The following is a 15,836-nucleotide window of genomic DNA, read 5'->3' as shown; positions in this document are numbered from 1 at the left end:
TTGGAAGCCAAGGATAACTAGTAGTCTAGAACCAGAGACTTGAAAGCCATTCTAGAACCATGGCAATAATCTACTTCCATCTTTCATCCACTCTCTCCTATAATACCTGGACAAACACAGCTTCCTCAAAGCTCCAACATTTACATTTCCTCTCTTCAAGCAAACGGTCCATACTGAGACATACCTCAATCCAAACACCAAATACTGGCATAAGAAAATCCAACTGATCCACTGCAAGTGAGGTGTCTACCCTGATCCATTCAGTTAAGGCCATGAGAGTGGATAGGATCACATCATATAAACATGGCTTCTAGGGCTCACCCCTATCTATGAGTGATAGTGACCCTGCCAAGAAACAGGGTCATTATAGGCTGATCACATGTGCACAAATCTACATAGAGTTTCGGCCTGAAATAATATTTCTCTAGAAGTTTTTGCCCCCAGTCAATAGAGATCACGACACTACAGGGACACACTGTAGGTGGGATGCAAATTAATCTAATAGCTTTCCATGGTAGCCAGTTTATCACTCACCCCCATATTTATTGTGGTACTTTGATGTCTCTTAGGTTGTCTTTTTTTTTTTTCAAGAAGCAGATGTGCCTTCTGAAAATGAGGTTTGATATAGCATTTCTTTGGTTTATCTACAGATGTGGCCAATTTAACTGTTCAGTCATAGTATGACAAACAAATGCTTTCCAGGGAGAAATCAAATGATGACATTTAAGTCTTAATTGCTGCTTAGAATAATACCCTTTTTAATGTTTGATTCAAATAAATTGACCCTTATGGTTTTCTAAGTTTAACTTAACAGAGCTGTTGAATTAAAAAAAAAAAAAAATACAGTTCACTTCTATGGCATTCCTTAAAACTAAAAGAAATGTAATTCTGTACAACCACTTTTTATATTCATGAAGCATGACTACTATGTATTTAGTTCTATCATAGTTTATATCTCATCTCCCACATACCTACTGATGTGCAAAATCTATTTCTTATTGTAACATGGAAATTCTGCAAATATCTGTCATCCTGTATCCCCCACAACTACACAACAATAGGATCTTGTATTTGTGAAGCAAGAAATCAGCATATTTTCTTTTTGCCAGCCCTGGTGCTTGAAATTCTGCCCTTAAAATATAAATTCTTTTATTTAAGAATATGCTTTCATGAGTCTCCTGTTAAAACTAATACTGCTAGAAGAGGCGAGACACATTAATTCATTAGCTGAGTGACACAGTGTAGTTCAACTTATGGTGAAACTTTGCCAGGCTATGCTAATAGAATTGTCCAAAGAGAATATGGGATGCCTGAAGAGGTGATGAATTCCCTATTATAGGACATTCTCAAGCAAATGCTAAATAGCCACCTGGAAGAGGTAGTAAAGATAAATATTTAGGCATTGAATGGAATATTAAATATGATGACTGCTAACATACATACTTCTACATATGAAATTCTTTCCGTTTGTTTGCTTCTTTGTCCATGCATCCATGCACCCATCCATCACATATTCAGTATCTGCTACTATTATAACCTCTGGCAAATCAATTGTAAACAAAAGAGACAGAGTCCATATTGTGAAGAGATTACAATCAAAGGCTTTATGATTAGCTGTTGGTATTACAGCATGAAGTAGTTTATGAAAAATTTAAGCATGTAAATGCTCAAGCAGTTGTAGATAATTATATGGTGAGAAGACTGCTAAATCCGATCCAGCAGATGCCTAAGTAGATCATAGGGATAGGGGCCCTGGGATAGAAGAGGCCAGGAAAGAAATGGCACCAGTAGAAAAATACCACAGGCACCTAGAGAGTGATGCCAGAAAGGCACTTCTAGAATCATAGGCTCATTAACATCCCAACCCCATGTTCAAATCCCTCAAAACATTTGTTTCCCCCACTTTTTAAACAATACCCAGTGATAACTGCCTAGTTATCTTCCCTTGATGTAGCCCAACATTCATTATATTCTAGACCTAACTACTAATAGTATTAGCAAAAATAGCAACCACAATTAGCAATTATTGAGTATGTACTACACATCAGATATTTTGTTATTTATTCGCATATATTATCTTATTTTAATCTGTAGAAGTGTCCTATAAAGTAGAGTCCAATATTATCCCATTTTACAGATAAGATCACTGAGGCTTAGGGCAGTGAAATAATATGAGCATGATAACACAGTTAATGGTTAAGCCAGACACAAACTCAGGCCAATCTAATATCAAAATCCTTTCTCTGTGGTTTCTTTTATTGGGCTGAAGTCAGTTTCTCTGGAGACTCAAACTATTGGTTCTGATTCTACTGTCTGGACCTTCCTAAGTAGGGTTCTGCTCATATATTTGACACTAAAGATATGTTCCCAAGACTACAGTGTTCTTTTTTCCTGATTAAATATACCTGTTTCCTTTATTCTGTATTCATAGGATGTGGCTTCCAAAGGTCTTCCCTGACTACTCTTATGTCTCCCTGTCTATTAAAATTCAACAATATTGTTCTCAAACTCTCTAGAAGTGGTTCATGAGATGTGATCTGACAAGCACTGAGTAGAACAGGATCATCATAATCATCATTACCATTCATCAGTGATAGCCCACTGCCATTATCACAATAGCAACTAATATTCAAATTCAAATTAGAGTTTACAAGTGGATTTAAATACACAGTTCTTGGTCTTCACAATTTCCTGCTTAGTTCTGGACATCATTAGTATAACTGAAGACATTTAAGCTTTTTTCTGCTAGAAAATTCCTCTTTGTCATGAGATGAAGCCAATCTTCTTGTGGCTTTCAAGCTTTGGTCCTAATTCTGTCAGTAGATGATCATGTAAATAGTGAGTGGATGAGTTGGGATTCCAATCCAGATGTGTATTACTCCAATACCTATACTCTTAGTCACTTTTGGCAATGTGTTTAGTGTCATCTGAAAATGTGGTCAGCTTGTCCTGCCCAAATCACTGACAGAGTTAATCAACAGAATAAGGCTGAGCAAATAACACAGATAATCTTCATGTACTTACTCATTTCACCTAGCATTGGGCTCTCTTATATTATTCCATTTGTCCATCCTAGAATTCATGAGAACATTTGGAAAGTCATTTAGAACCTCACCATTCCATTTGGCAAATTACATATCCCTGTTGCTAAGAAAGCTTTAAGAATGGAGTCCTGCAATCTATTTGATACAGTGAAACAACTATCACTTTGAGGAGCAGAGCATGCTGATTACCACTCAGGTGAGAATAGCACCAAAACCAGAATCTTTGGGTAAGACTGAAATATTAGATTTTAGGAGATGTTTTTATCTCAGTGTCAGATACTTACTTAACAATTATTGTCCCCTTAGAATTATGTTTAACTCATTTGATGTTAATAACTGAAAGATCCATCTAAAAATAATGGTATTCCTTTAATTTTTATTTCTATTACTTTTTTTAATAACAAAATAGGTAGGAGAGGGATTATTTTCTCCTAAATGATTATGATACCATTGAGACAGAGATAATATTTATAACCTATGAAGAGTCTCATAGTAACAACAATAACAAGATTAGGGTGGCTGCCTGAAAACAAGACTGTTATTACCTGATATTGAGAGCAATGTCAAAAGAATAAAATCCATATATAATTAGGATATGGAGAAGGGTATTATTGTACAAGAACCCTAGGACTAATGAGAGCTACTATTTTCTATGAAAATTAACTCTAGGCTTATTGACAGCTAAGGGGAAAGAATGAATGCCTAATGAACTCCATAGAGTACATCACTTAATGAGGGAAGGAAGCCAATACACTGGCAAGAGAAATGTGGACCATAAAAGTCATAGAACTGATTATATGAACTGTATCAAAGAGAGGGTTTAAATAAATATAGAATCATATACTTCTAATACTTGAAGAAATCCAGATCTCTTTGAGTGACCTAATTTTATAGATAGACAGAATATGGCACAGAGAAGGGAAAGTAAATTTCCTAAGATCACCCAGGGCATGGAGCAGATAATGCTAGGATCAAGGGTTCAGAGTCTACCACATTCCCCATGTTATTACATCACTTGCTTTGAAATCCACACAGCTCCTTCCTGGAAGGGGAAAGAAGAACCACACCATCTTTATTCCTGACCCTGTGCTGAGAACTCAAAATACCGTACCAAGCTAGCTCAGATTAAAGAAAGGCTCAAACATCTTCCTCCTTTTTCTCTTCTAAGAAGCCTAAGTTTAGAGAGCTATCTTTAGCTAAGTCTTGGTTGACAAGTACAACTGAACGAAAAATTATAGGGTATAAAGTCTCTGCAATTCCCAAGGAAGAATATGACAAAGGAATGAGAACAAAAAATATAGTTTGCACCAATTTTATCACAGAAACAGAAACAGTGTCTGTAGTAAAAAACCAATGTTAATTGGAGTCCAAGTATGTGCCAGGCACTATACTAGGTACTTTATATTTGCATGCATGATCTCACTTAAACTTACAAGACTCCTGTAAAGAAGGATCCCCAATTTATAGATAATATATATGTGGGGGATGAGATTGGGTGAGATGGGGAGTGGGAGGAAGAGAACAGGAAGAAAATTCATAAGAAACCATACCAGGATCCTTGGTTTTATGCCCTAAATTCACATGGGAGATTACAAGAGAAATAAAAAATGTAATGAATGTTTTTGTTTCATTCTGGTTTTGATTTTGGTTTCTTTTTAAGATTTTTGTTCTTGTCTTCATTTCATACTTTTTCATAACATGGAAACTAAGTTTCTGCCACCAAGAATCAAAAGAATCCTGCCCAATACAGGAAATACATCGCCCTGTACGGTAAGCAATTCTGATGTCACAGGTCATAAATCGAGAAGAGCAGGCAAGCTAGCATCAAGGGGGCTGCTCTGGGAGCATCAAGGGGGCTGCTCTGGGAGCACTAGGATGGCTCTGGGTCAAAGGCTTCCCACTACCCCACTGCATTCACGCCCTTAGACATATTTTCATCACCATGAAAGGACACCACTTATTTCTGTTCTACCTGTTTAAATGCCTTGTATATATTTTACATAATTATAAGACAACTTAAAAAAAATTTTTTTTAATTTCAAAATCAAGAGCAAAAGGAGATGAATGAATTCCAGTGTATATCAAGGGTGCATAATCACACTGAGAAGAATTATTTCAAGTGATTTTGAAGCACGGTAACTTGGCAGTGTAGCCTTTTTGGGATGTATCTTAAGGACAAAGGAAAATGCAGAGGAGTCTCAGCAGCGCTCAATTACCATACTGTTAGGGAAAATACTACTGACAATGTACTTCCGATATAATTATAAATAAATGATAGGATAGAGCAAAGAACATTAAGAATCAAGAATTTCAGCGTAAGAGGTATGAGGTATAAATATAAAATCAGAGAATTTAAGTAAAAGTTCTGTAATCCTAAATTTGAATTGGAAATTGTAGTTTAGGATCAAGAATTATGTTTTCTTTTCAATGCTTATTTCCTACCTCTGTCCATTAGAGACCTATAAATAATACATTAATCTGGTTGCAATGAGCACCTCTGATGTCCATATTGTGGACAAATTTCTTAATTAAAAGAAACCATCCATAAAAAAAACAAGAAAAGAAAGAAACCAGGCTTTTTTTTTTTTTTTGAGAAATGGTGATTCTAGGTATAAGAAGTAAGACAATCCTAGAATTTGTTATATCAGAAATCAAAGAAGTTATCAGTTACTACTAGTGTCATGTCATAAGTCTCAGCAGCCAATTTGAATAAGCTCAACTAGGGGGTCATTATTCAATAAGAATAACTGCAATGGCTTGAAACAATAATTTTATAAACATATCTAATAAATTTATAAGTTCATAATAAAACAGCATGTAAGAAAAATGTAATAATCAGCTTTAGAGCATGATAGAAAACAGAATTTACCAGTTTGAAAACTCCTGAAGAAAAGGAATCATGTCCTTATCTTGCTTTTTCATATGAACAGAACTGGGGATAGTCAATAAGTGAAAGTTTCCAACCAACAGTTTTCAAAGCGATATAGACAATAAACAAAGTGGCTATTATGTGCCACCTGATGATTTATACAATATCACTTATGAAGATTCTTGACAAAAAATTCTGATCTAATTCCCAAATCAGAGAAAATTTATGTGAGAGAATGTACAATTAGCAGAACCACAACTACAGGAAATGCTATTTTAAAAAATAAGGAAAAAATATTTCTTCAACAAACAAATTAGAAGAAAAAAGTGAGAGATGGAGGGAAAACCTATAGATTAAAAAACTTAAGAGACATAGCAATAAATTACAAGGTATATATCTTAATTTTACTTAGTTTGAACAATTTGTGAAAAACAGAAAATAGACACTGGACAGATAGCTTCTGAGACAGCCAACTGAGAAAAGTTGACTACTTTAATTATTATTGTTTATATCTATTTAGGTGTGATATTGATATTTTAATAGGTGTGTGTATATATATATATATACACAATCAGGCAATTTTAATATATATTTATATAAATATATACATATATAGATTTATATTTATTTATTTTAAGATTTTATTTATTTATTTGACAAAGAGAGAGAGCACAAGTAGGGGAAGCAGCATGCCGAGGGAGAGGGAGAAGCAGGCTCCCCGCTGAGCAGGGCCTGACGCAGGGCTCGATCCCAGGACCCTGGGATCATGACCTGAGCCGAAGGCAGATGTTTAACGACTGAGACACCCAGGCCCCCCTAACAGGTATATTTTTTAAAAGATTCTATTTGTTAGACATATGTGCTTGTATATTTATGGATGAAATGACATGACAGGATTTGACTAAAAATTACCCAGTAAGGGATATACATATAAAACAAGATTGACAATGAGTTGTTTTATAAGAAACAATTTGAGAATATTCCTTCTTTTTCCATTATCTAAAACACTGAGACTCTTTGATCTTTATATCTTTGGTAGAATTCTCCTGTGAATCATCTGGGTCTGGTGCTTCTTTGTGAGGAATAGGAGCAGTGGGGTTTTAAGTGTACATCTTTTGAGGCTAGACATGCATGTGATTTGGCCCTGCTACTTCCTAACAGAGTGATTTTAGGCAAGTTACTTAAACTCTTCTAGTCTCAGTTCAATCGTAAAATAAAGATAATAATAGCTATAACCCAAGATTGTTTTCAGGATTTAGATGATGTGCTTTGTAGTTTCTCATAATTGCTATAATGCTTTGTAGTTTCTCATAATTGCTCCTCTATGCCTACGTAATTCCTATTGATCCTTTCTGTGTCATTGCCATCATTTCTTCAGGAAATCCATTCCTTTGCCTTCCTAGCGAGATCAAATCTCATTATTACATATTTTACACGTCTCCTTTGTAGCTCTGATTACAACTGCAAGTTCACATTTGTTAGTGAACTACCTCAGATCTACCTTACCATCTTGACTCTAAGCTTGATGATGTCAAAGGACAGTTCTGTGTTCAGCACGGACCTGACTGAGAACCAGCTCTCAATAAGAGCTGGTTGTTACTCTTACCTCCATACTCTTATAGTAGCTGACAGAAAAGGATAGGGCCATTAAGAAAAACACAGGATGTTAAATGTATCTCATAAGGGATGAAAAGATTTAGAGAAGTTCTCCAAGATTAGTAGGAAACAGAAGTTTATATGATGGCTGTGGGAGAAACCTTACTGTTCAAACTGTTCCTCTCAGAGCAGTTTTGGATCAGATAGTCACTAGCTCCAGGCATAGATACAGAGCCTATGGTATGTGACCTTCTCAAAATGCAGGCTGCCCTGGCCAGCAGTTTAGGCAGAAAGGGGTGAGAAAGGCAGGAAGTACATTTCTCATCTTAGTTTCCCTGTTCTGGGAGGCACACTCTCTTATAAGTTCTCAGTGTGTTGAGTTGCTTCTAAAATGTGTTGAGCTCAGTTAATGTAAAGGCAATGACATTTCATCAGAAAATACTGATCAAGAAAGAATAGGTTAGGTTTTTGTTTTCAGAAGTCTTGAAAGCATGTGAGATAAATGGATTAATCCACAGTTTTATCATGGCTATTTTACCAAACTTCACACCCTGCCTTGAGGCACAGAGGAAGTAAAAAATAAGGAATGTTAATTTCTGTAGGTTGCTGAGAAAGGGACTAAAATGTATCCCTAATCCTTTCTGCTAGAAGTTAGTTTTAATTCTGTAAATTGGGAATGATTTCTAAATATTTTATGAAAAAAATCTAAGGCAGTGTTCTTGAATTGGGGGGATTACAGTTCTCTTTGAGAATCCAAAGATAAATGCAGATCCTCTTCAGAAAAATTCCAATACTAACACCAAGCTTCCACCGTGCTGGATGTTTATGGCGTCCTTGGAGTTTATACAGATCCTAGGGCAGGCACAACTGTTATGGAGCTATGGCTCTGTGTGTGTTTTGTATAGTAAATCTAGCTTTTCACAATGGGATGACTTTTTAGATTTGCTAAGTCTTCTGATTAATGGCCAACGTTCATTGAAAACAAATGAAAAAACCACAAGAAAAAATACCTAAACATCCCCGAGTTACTGGTTATATCATTTAGATTAAACTGATCATTTCAATTCCTTGCAACAGTGAGAACAAGCTATATGTATCAATACAAATTTTAAGAACATTTAAGTCAAAAAGCATATAATTTATTAATACATTTGGCTTGATGCAATGTACATAAAATGCATAACAAAGGGGCACCTGGATGGCTCAGTCAGTTAAGCATCTGACTTCAGCTCAGGTCATGATCTCAGGGTCCTGGGATCGAGTCCCACATCAGGCTCCCAGCTCAGGAGGGAGTCTGCTTATCCCTCTCTCTCTCTGCCCCTCCAACTGCTCCTTTTCTCTCTCGAATAAATAAATAAAATCTTTAAAAAAATACAAAACAAAAATTATGTTTTATGGATAGACAAACCATAAAATAAATAATAAAAATAAAGCAATAAAAAATAATAAAACATTCACATAAATTATATAAACATCCAAATTCATCTTAGTGCTTACTTCTGGGCAGCAGGGGATAATGCTGAATAGGTATAGAATATAGAGTATATTAACTGTAATGTTTTCTTCATAAAAAAGGGGAGAGAACTGTAACAGATATAATATCAAAACTTGACAAACATGGCCTGGTGGGTACAAAGTGGTTAATTTTCTTCCTCATTGTTCACAATAATATGTTAAAGTTGAGATTTAAAAAATGAAAATCTCACACTGCCTAACTCACAGGGATGTCATGAAAAATGAACAAAAACTAAGTGAAATTGCTTTGGAAAATGCAAATGCCACACAAAGGTTAGACAGGTGTTTCCCTCACCTAAATTTTATTCATCTCATTTAAATTCAACCCAACAAATACTGATTAAGCAGGGCTAATATCCCATTGGAGCCAAGGGGCACACAAACTAAGATAATAGTCACAGACTCCAGATTCCATGGGACTTTACTGTTCATCTTGCTCAGTAGATTCCAAAGTGTTATCCCCAGACTTTTAGGGGGATATAAATAGGGGTGAAGGAAATGTTTAACTTGTGAGGCCTCTGGGCACTCACCATACTTCTGACAAAACAGCATCCTTTTTATTATGTATATTTTGTCAAAGATTTTGTTGGCAATATTGATCCACTGCTAACAATTTACTGAAAACCATTAATCTAATCTTATTATTTCTCTAGGACTCAACTATTATGATGGAAACTTGTTGTTTTGATGTCAACCTTTTATTTCATCTTCACCAGCACAGCCCTGGTTTTATTTTGGATGATACACTTCCCACATTAGATACTCATCACTGAGAGAGCAGTGAAGACACTTCTGATCATGGGGAGGAAATGAATGTTATCCAGACATTGGAAATAAGCCACATTAAAAGTCACGGGACCAAAACTTCAAATCTGAGCCAGTCCTGAGACCAACATTTCCACTCAACTCAGAACTGATCATAAAGCATGTATATCCAACTCTCCCCTAAAGCCGCCTCGCCAATGAGGAACTAGGACTTGCCTGGGACAGTGGAGCTGACAAGACAAATGAAGCTACTGTAGAAGGCAGCAGAGTCAAGAAATAGAAGGACATTGTGTCCTAATGATACCACGTGAGACCCTGGATCCAGCTGGGACTTGATTATTCAGCTGCCTAAAACAATAAATTCTCCTTGCTTTAAATAGACTGAACAGTCTTGATGTGCTGTTGTTTTTCACTTGAAACTGAGAGATGTTCAAATCAAGTAGCTCTCAATGCTGCCATGCCCATATTTACCCCAAATGATGGGGGAACTCACTGTCATATGTGAATTCCATATGGCCTGACTTTAGAAAGTTCTCTATGTTGAGCTAAAATGTATCTCCCTCTACTTTACACCCATGGCTCCGGTTCTCTCGTTTGGATTCAGATGGAATATGTCATCCTTCACAAGGGCTATAGATATTTGAATATTATACTATCCCCTTCTCCTTACCCCTTCTCTCCTCCCAACCCCCTTCTGCCCATTCCCTGCCCAGAGTTTCTTATCACTGAGTCTAAACCTTAAGCTAACCATCTCCATAAAATATTTTTAAAAGGACATCTCAAAATGACCATTTTTTATTATTTTACATAACTGTTGGAATTAAAGTTCCATTATCTATAGGTGTCTGCACCCAAGTTGAACTTTTTTCTTCTTTCCCCCCTTTTTTAACCTCCGAAGCAGCTTACAAACTGTAAACACTTGAATGGGGAATGATTAATACATTCCATTTATATAGAATAGTGCAAGCCCATGCATCCCAAAGCAACATGGAAACAGCTGCCAAACCTACTCGCTTCATTTTGCATGGAATGGGAACAGCTGCTGAGTGTCCCATAAACATCTACGGCAAGACATAAAGAAATTTCAAGGGAAATCCTTTCAAAGCAGGAAGTATAATATTCCCAAATCCTTGAAAAACCATCTTAGAAAGTGGTAAAATCCGGCAAGACCATACAAGTTATTATGAGTTCCAGGGAAGACAAGAGACTTTCCCAAAGTCACAAAGAGGTAGCAATAGATCTCATGTCTTCAGACCTTTGCATTCATTCTGTTTTTGATGCCAGCTTGACATAGCAGCATAGACCCAATTATCAAATCAATCATTCCAGCATCAAGGGCATTAGTTTGGAGGAAAGAGATAACCATAACCATTGATAGGTGATTTGTGAGCTTGTCTAATTGCTAAGATTTAGCCAGGAACTCTTTCTCCATTCTGCCTAAATTCCTAATCTAAACAAGTAATCTAAATAAGATAGATGCTATAAACTAAGGGAAATTCTATCAGAGTCAAGTTGCTCAAGTATTCATCCTGACATGTATTTACCAAACACTTTTGAGTCCCATAGAGAAGACACTGGGTTGAATATGTTGTATATGTTGTGGAGGCAGAAGGTGTGGAGGTGGGGTGGGAAATAGATGATGTCTGCTTTCAAGAAATTTACAAACTCTGAGGAAGTTCCTAAGACATGTATTTTTCAGTGTTAACTAACAATAAATGTAGTATTAAATTCTACACTGTCCTTTCTACTAAAGTCATGGGGAACATTCTATGTCCTTTGAACATAGTAGACCACACTGGCTTAAGTGTTTGGTAAATTTATGTCTGGATGAAAAGTTGAGACTCTTAAGCTATGACCTTAAATGCCTTACCTCGTTGTCCCTTTATATTTTTCAAATACTACTCATCTTCAAAATCTATCCCAATCCTCAGTTCATCTACAAAGCTTTCTTTGAAGTCTCCTCCACTGGCATTAACCTTTCAATGAGCCCTTCTAACATGTATTTATGGATTTTTTTTTTTCTTGATGCTTAAGTGAATGCTGCCTAATATAGTTAATTGATTGCTTTCTATGTTAGGACTTACTTCCCCAGCTACACTGAACATCTGGGCAGTAAATACCTTCCATTTTCCTCAGTTCCTAGAAAAACACAATTTAAGGGCTCCGTGTATTTCAAAGGAAGAAATGTACAAATGCCCCTTCCCTTTGATTCTCCCATGGCCAAACAAGTCTACTCCAGAAACCTTTCCAGCTAGCCATCTAAACCCAGTCATGATTGAACTAAAATATACCTTAAGGGCAGGGGTTACTTTTTATTTTAATTTTACCACAGTTCCCCTATATGGGAAAAACCACTTGGTTCACCTACTTCATCCACTACTAGCCTGTGGGATGTGTGTGGAGGAATAGAATTTGGTGATAATTCATTAGAAAGAATCAAATTAGTCAAAACGGTATGAGATTATCTATCACTGAAGCACAGTACAATCCAGAGAAGCATAGTCTAAGCTAATAGAACAGCCTTTGAAAACTACAGCCAATTCAATTATCTTACCTGAAAATGCAAAAAATTCCAACAATCTGGCATGTGCAGAGAGCAGGAGAGATTTTCAATGATGTGAACAGATCTGTGGAGTCCTGTGCTTTAAAGAATACTTATATGGAGAGCTCAGTGAACTGTAAAAGTGATGATAGGAAAAGGAGAAAGTTGAGGAGAGAGAACAGGACTAAACTTAAATGATCCTTACACACACACACACACACACACACATACCTCAACCATTAAAATAAAGGAAAGGGCTTACATGTTTGATCATTTAGGTCCCATTGGGAATACCCTCATGGCAGGTGAGGAATCTACCCGGAGAGTCTCCTCTTTGGCAGAGGCAAGTTTTAAAGAAGACATCAGCCAAGACTAATGCTCATGAACTTCCCTCAAAGGAACCACCTTGAGGGAGAATTTTTATTTCTTTTTGTTCCACTTTGTCTCTGACAGAATTAACATATGTTAACTGAAATAGAGTAGGAGAGAGAACAATACAGTAGGGTCCACTTAAACCCAGTTCAAAGCTGAAGCATATCCAGAGGAATACTAATCCAATCATTAAATGGTGACATGTACTTGTTCTAAATGTGTGGCTGGATCTTATGTAAGTGGCAGGTCTTTGCAGACTGTCACTGCTAAAAAGACCATCCTTAGCTATAAAGCAATGCACATTTCAATCTCTCAGGAAAAAGTCAAGACAATGTAGTTCATCTGAACCCTCACAGCAAGCAAAATTCCCACCAGCCTTCTTTCCAATTTACAAATATCCTTTGTTCCTTTCTTCCTGTTAGCTGATCATTCAATCAAACTTGCTTTCAAGTTGGATGACTATAGAGATTATGATTCAAATCAGAACAATTTCAATAGTGAAAGGTGATGCTAAACATTACAATTTATACAATGTTGAAATGATTACTGACTGTTAAATTGATTTTACTATATTTGTATCCTATTCCAAAACATTTTCAAAAATAAAAGTATTTAAAATATAAAACCAACATACCTTTGTATGCTTAAGCAAAAAAATTTAAAACTTTACAGTATTTAGGCATGAAAAATATAATGAGCAGGGGCGCCTGGGTGCCTCAGTCAGTTAAGCTCCTGCCTTTGGATCAGGTCATGATCTCAGGGTCCTGGGATAGAGCCCAGCATGGGTCTCCCTGCTCATCAGGGAGTCTGCTTCTCCCTCTGCCTCTCACTCATGTTCATTCTCTCTCAAATAAATAAATAAATAAACCTTTAAAAAAAAATGAACAGTATAAGCTTAAATCAAGTACTTTAACCAGTTTCTTGGCCATTTTTGTCTTTAAAAATGTGTCATTCATGATTTTTTTTTGAATAATGCATTCTTTCACAATAATATGGCTTTGTTATTATTAATGTTTTCTTTTATAAGATTACCTGTAAGCTTCTTCAAAGTGGCATTTTGTTATTAATAAATTTGAAATTTTTGAAAACTTCAAATTGACTCTATAAAGCCTATTTAAAAGCAACTAATGAATCATTGAACACTACATCAAAAACTTATTATGTACTATATGCTGGCTAACAACATAATACAAAAATAAATAAAAATTAAAAAATAAAATCTTTAAAAAATAAATTAAAAAAATATGAAAACTCTGTTTCTAAATGTGACATATGCTTGTCAGCTGTCCATTCTGTTAAATGAAAAATAGTCTCCTGTACCCAAATATTTCTGTTCCTTTTTAAGCTTCAATTTAGAGTTTATTTCTTCATCTAATACTTGTATAGGGCAAACTCTTTCAAATAACTTCTATGATTAATTTGTTATTTTCTTAACTTGATAAAGAAGATAATGTATCATTTGAATTTCATTCCAATACAGTAGAGAATCAAAATCTAACCAACTGATAAATTATTGAACACTACATCTGAAATGTTGGCTAGTTGAATTTAAATAAAAATTAAAAAAAAATCTAACCAATTCAAAATAGGGGCTTCATCACAAAGTTTTCTCTACAAATCAATATCAAATCACAATCACAGAATTTCAAGTTCATATCTGGTATACAGCTAGATATGACTAGATGCCCCCCTTGTTTCATAGAGAAAGTTTTCACTATCTTTCAGCTTGCAAGCTTTGTTTAACTCAAATTCACTAAGAACTTCATAAATACTGATGTGCTGGTGCAGTCATTTTAGAAAACAGTTTGGCAGTTTCTTATATGGTTAAACAACCATACACTTACTAAATAATCCAGTAATTCCTAGGTATTCACCCAAGAGAAATAAAAAGTTATATTCACACAAAAACCTGTACCTGAATGTTTATAACAACTTTATTCATAATTGCTAAAAGCTGAATACAATCCAAATGTCCTCCAATTGCTAATGAATAAAATCACTGTGGTACATTCCTGTCATGGAGTACTACTTAACAACACAAAGGAATGAACTATGGGTACACACAGTAACACAGATGGATTTCAAATGAATTACCCTAAGTGAAAGAATCCAAATTCACAAGGGTACTACTACATAATTCAATTTCCATTCCCTTCTGGAAAAGGCAAAAATGTAGGGATGGGCGTGGGGGTAGGGAGCAGATTGACTGTAAAGAGAGTAAGATTCTGATAGAACTATTATATAGCTTGAGTGCAGTAATGGTTTCATGGTTGTAGAAGCTTATCAAAATGAATAGAACTGTATACCAAAGAGAGTGAATTTTAATGTATGTAAATACCACCTTAAAATAATTAAAAAAAAAAGCGTCTTAAAAACAAACAAACAAAAAGTTCTTTAGTGTAGGGGTTACTTAGTAGTTGTATAACATTAGTATTAGTGTTGGAAAGTCCTGTAAAAATTTACTAATATCCCCCCAGTGTGTTTTATTTTAGGTAATTAATATAATAAGGAGGACAGAAGACAAATCAAACTTAAAAGTTGATTAAAAAAAGTTGATGTGTTTTCTGTTCCACTACTTGAATATCTGAATGAAGATTTCCTACAGAATTTGAAGAAAATACAATAAAAACTGAAAGAATTTACAAAAAAAAACCCCACCAAAATACTGTAATTATATAAGCTGACTTTAATTAAAAAAAAACAAAAAAAACGCTTTTTTAAAAAAAAAGACTTATTTATTTATTTGAGAGAGAGAGAGAAAGAGAGAACTTGAGCACAGAGTGGAGGATCAGCAGAGGGAGAGGGAGAGAGTATCCCAAGAAGACTCCCTGCTGAGCATGGAGCCCAAAACGGGGCTCAATCCCATGACTCTGAGGTCATGATCCAAGCCAAAATTGAGTCAGATACTTAACTGACTGAGCCACCCAGGAGCCCCAAAACTCAAATATTTCTGATATCCAAATGAATTTGGGAAGCAAAAAGACAAAGTGAGTACTGCCACACTGAACTTTTTTTTTAATATATTCAACATCACCTTTGTCAAACAAATGTTGTAACTTAATTACTCTGCATGCATAAAAATCCTTGCAAATTTTGACAACTGCTGTGTCTGTTTTGATTGGTGAAAAACTGC

Source organism: Mirounga angustirostris, unplaced genomic scaffold (genome assembly GCF_029215605.1).
Source record: "Mirounga angustirostris isolate CCGP_5_RB_7025 unplaced genomic scaffold, mMirAng1.0.hap1 SCAF_7, whole genome shotgun sequence".
NCBI classification, from domain to species: domain Eukaryota; kingdom Metazoa; phylum Chordata; class Mammalia; order Carnivora; family Phocidae; genus Mirounga; species Mirounga angustirostris.
Note: the sequence above shows the minus strand (reverse complement) of the source record.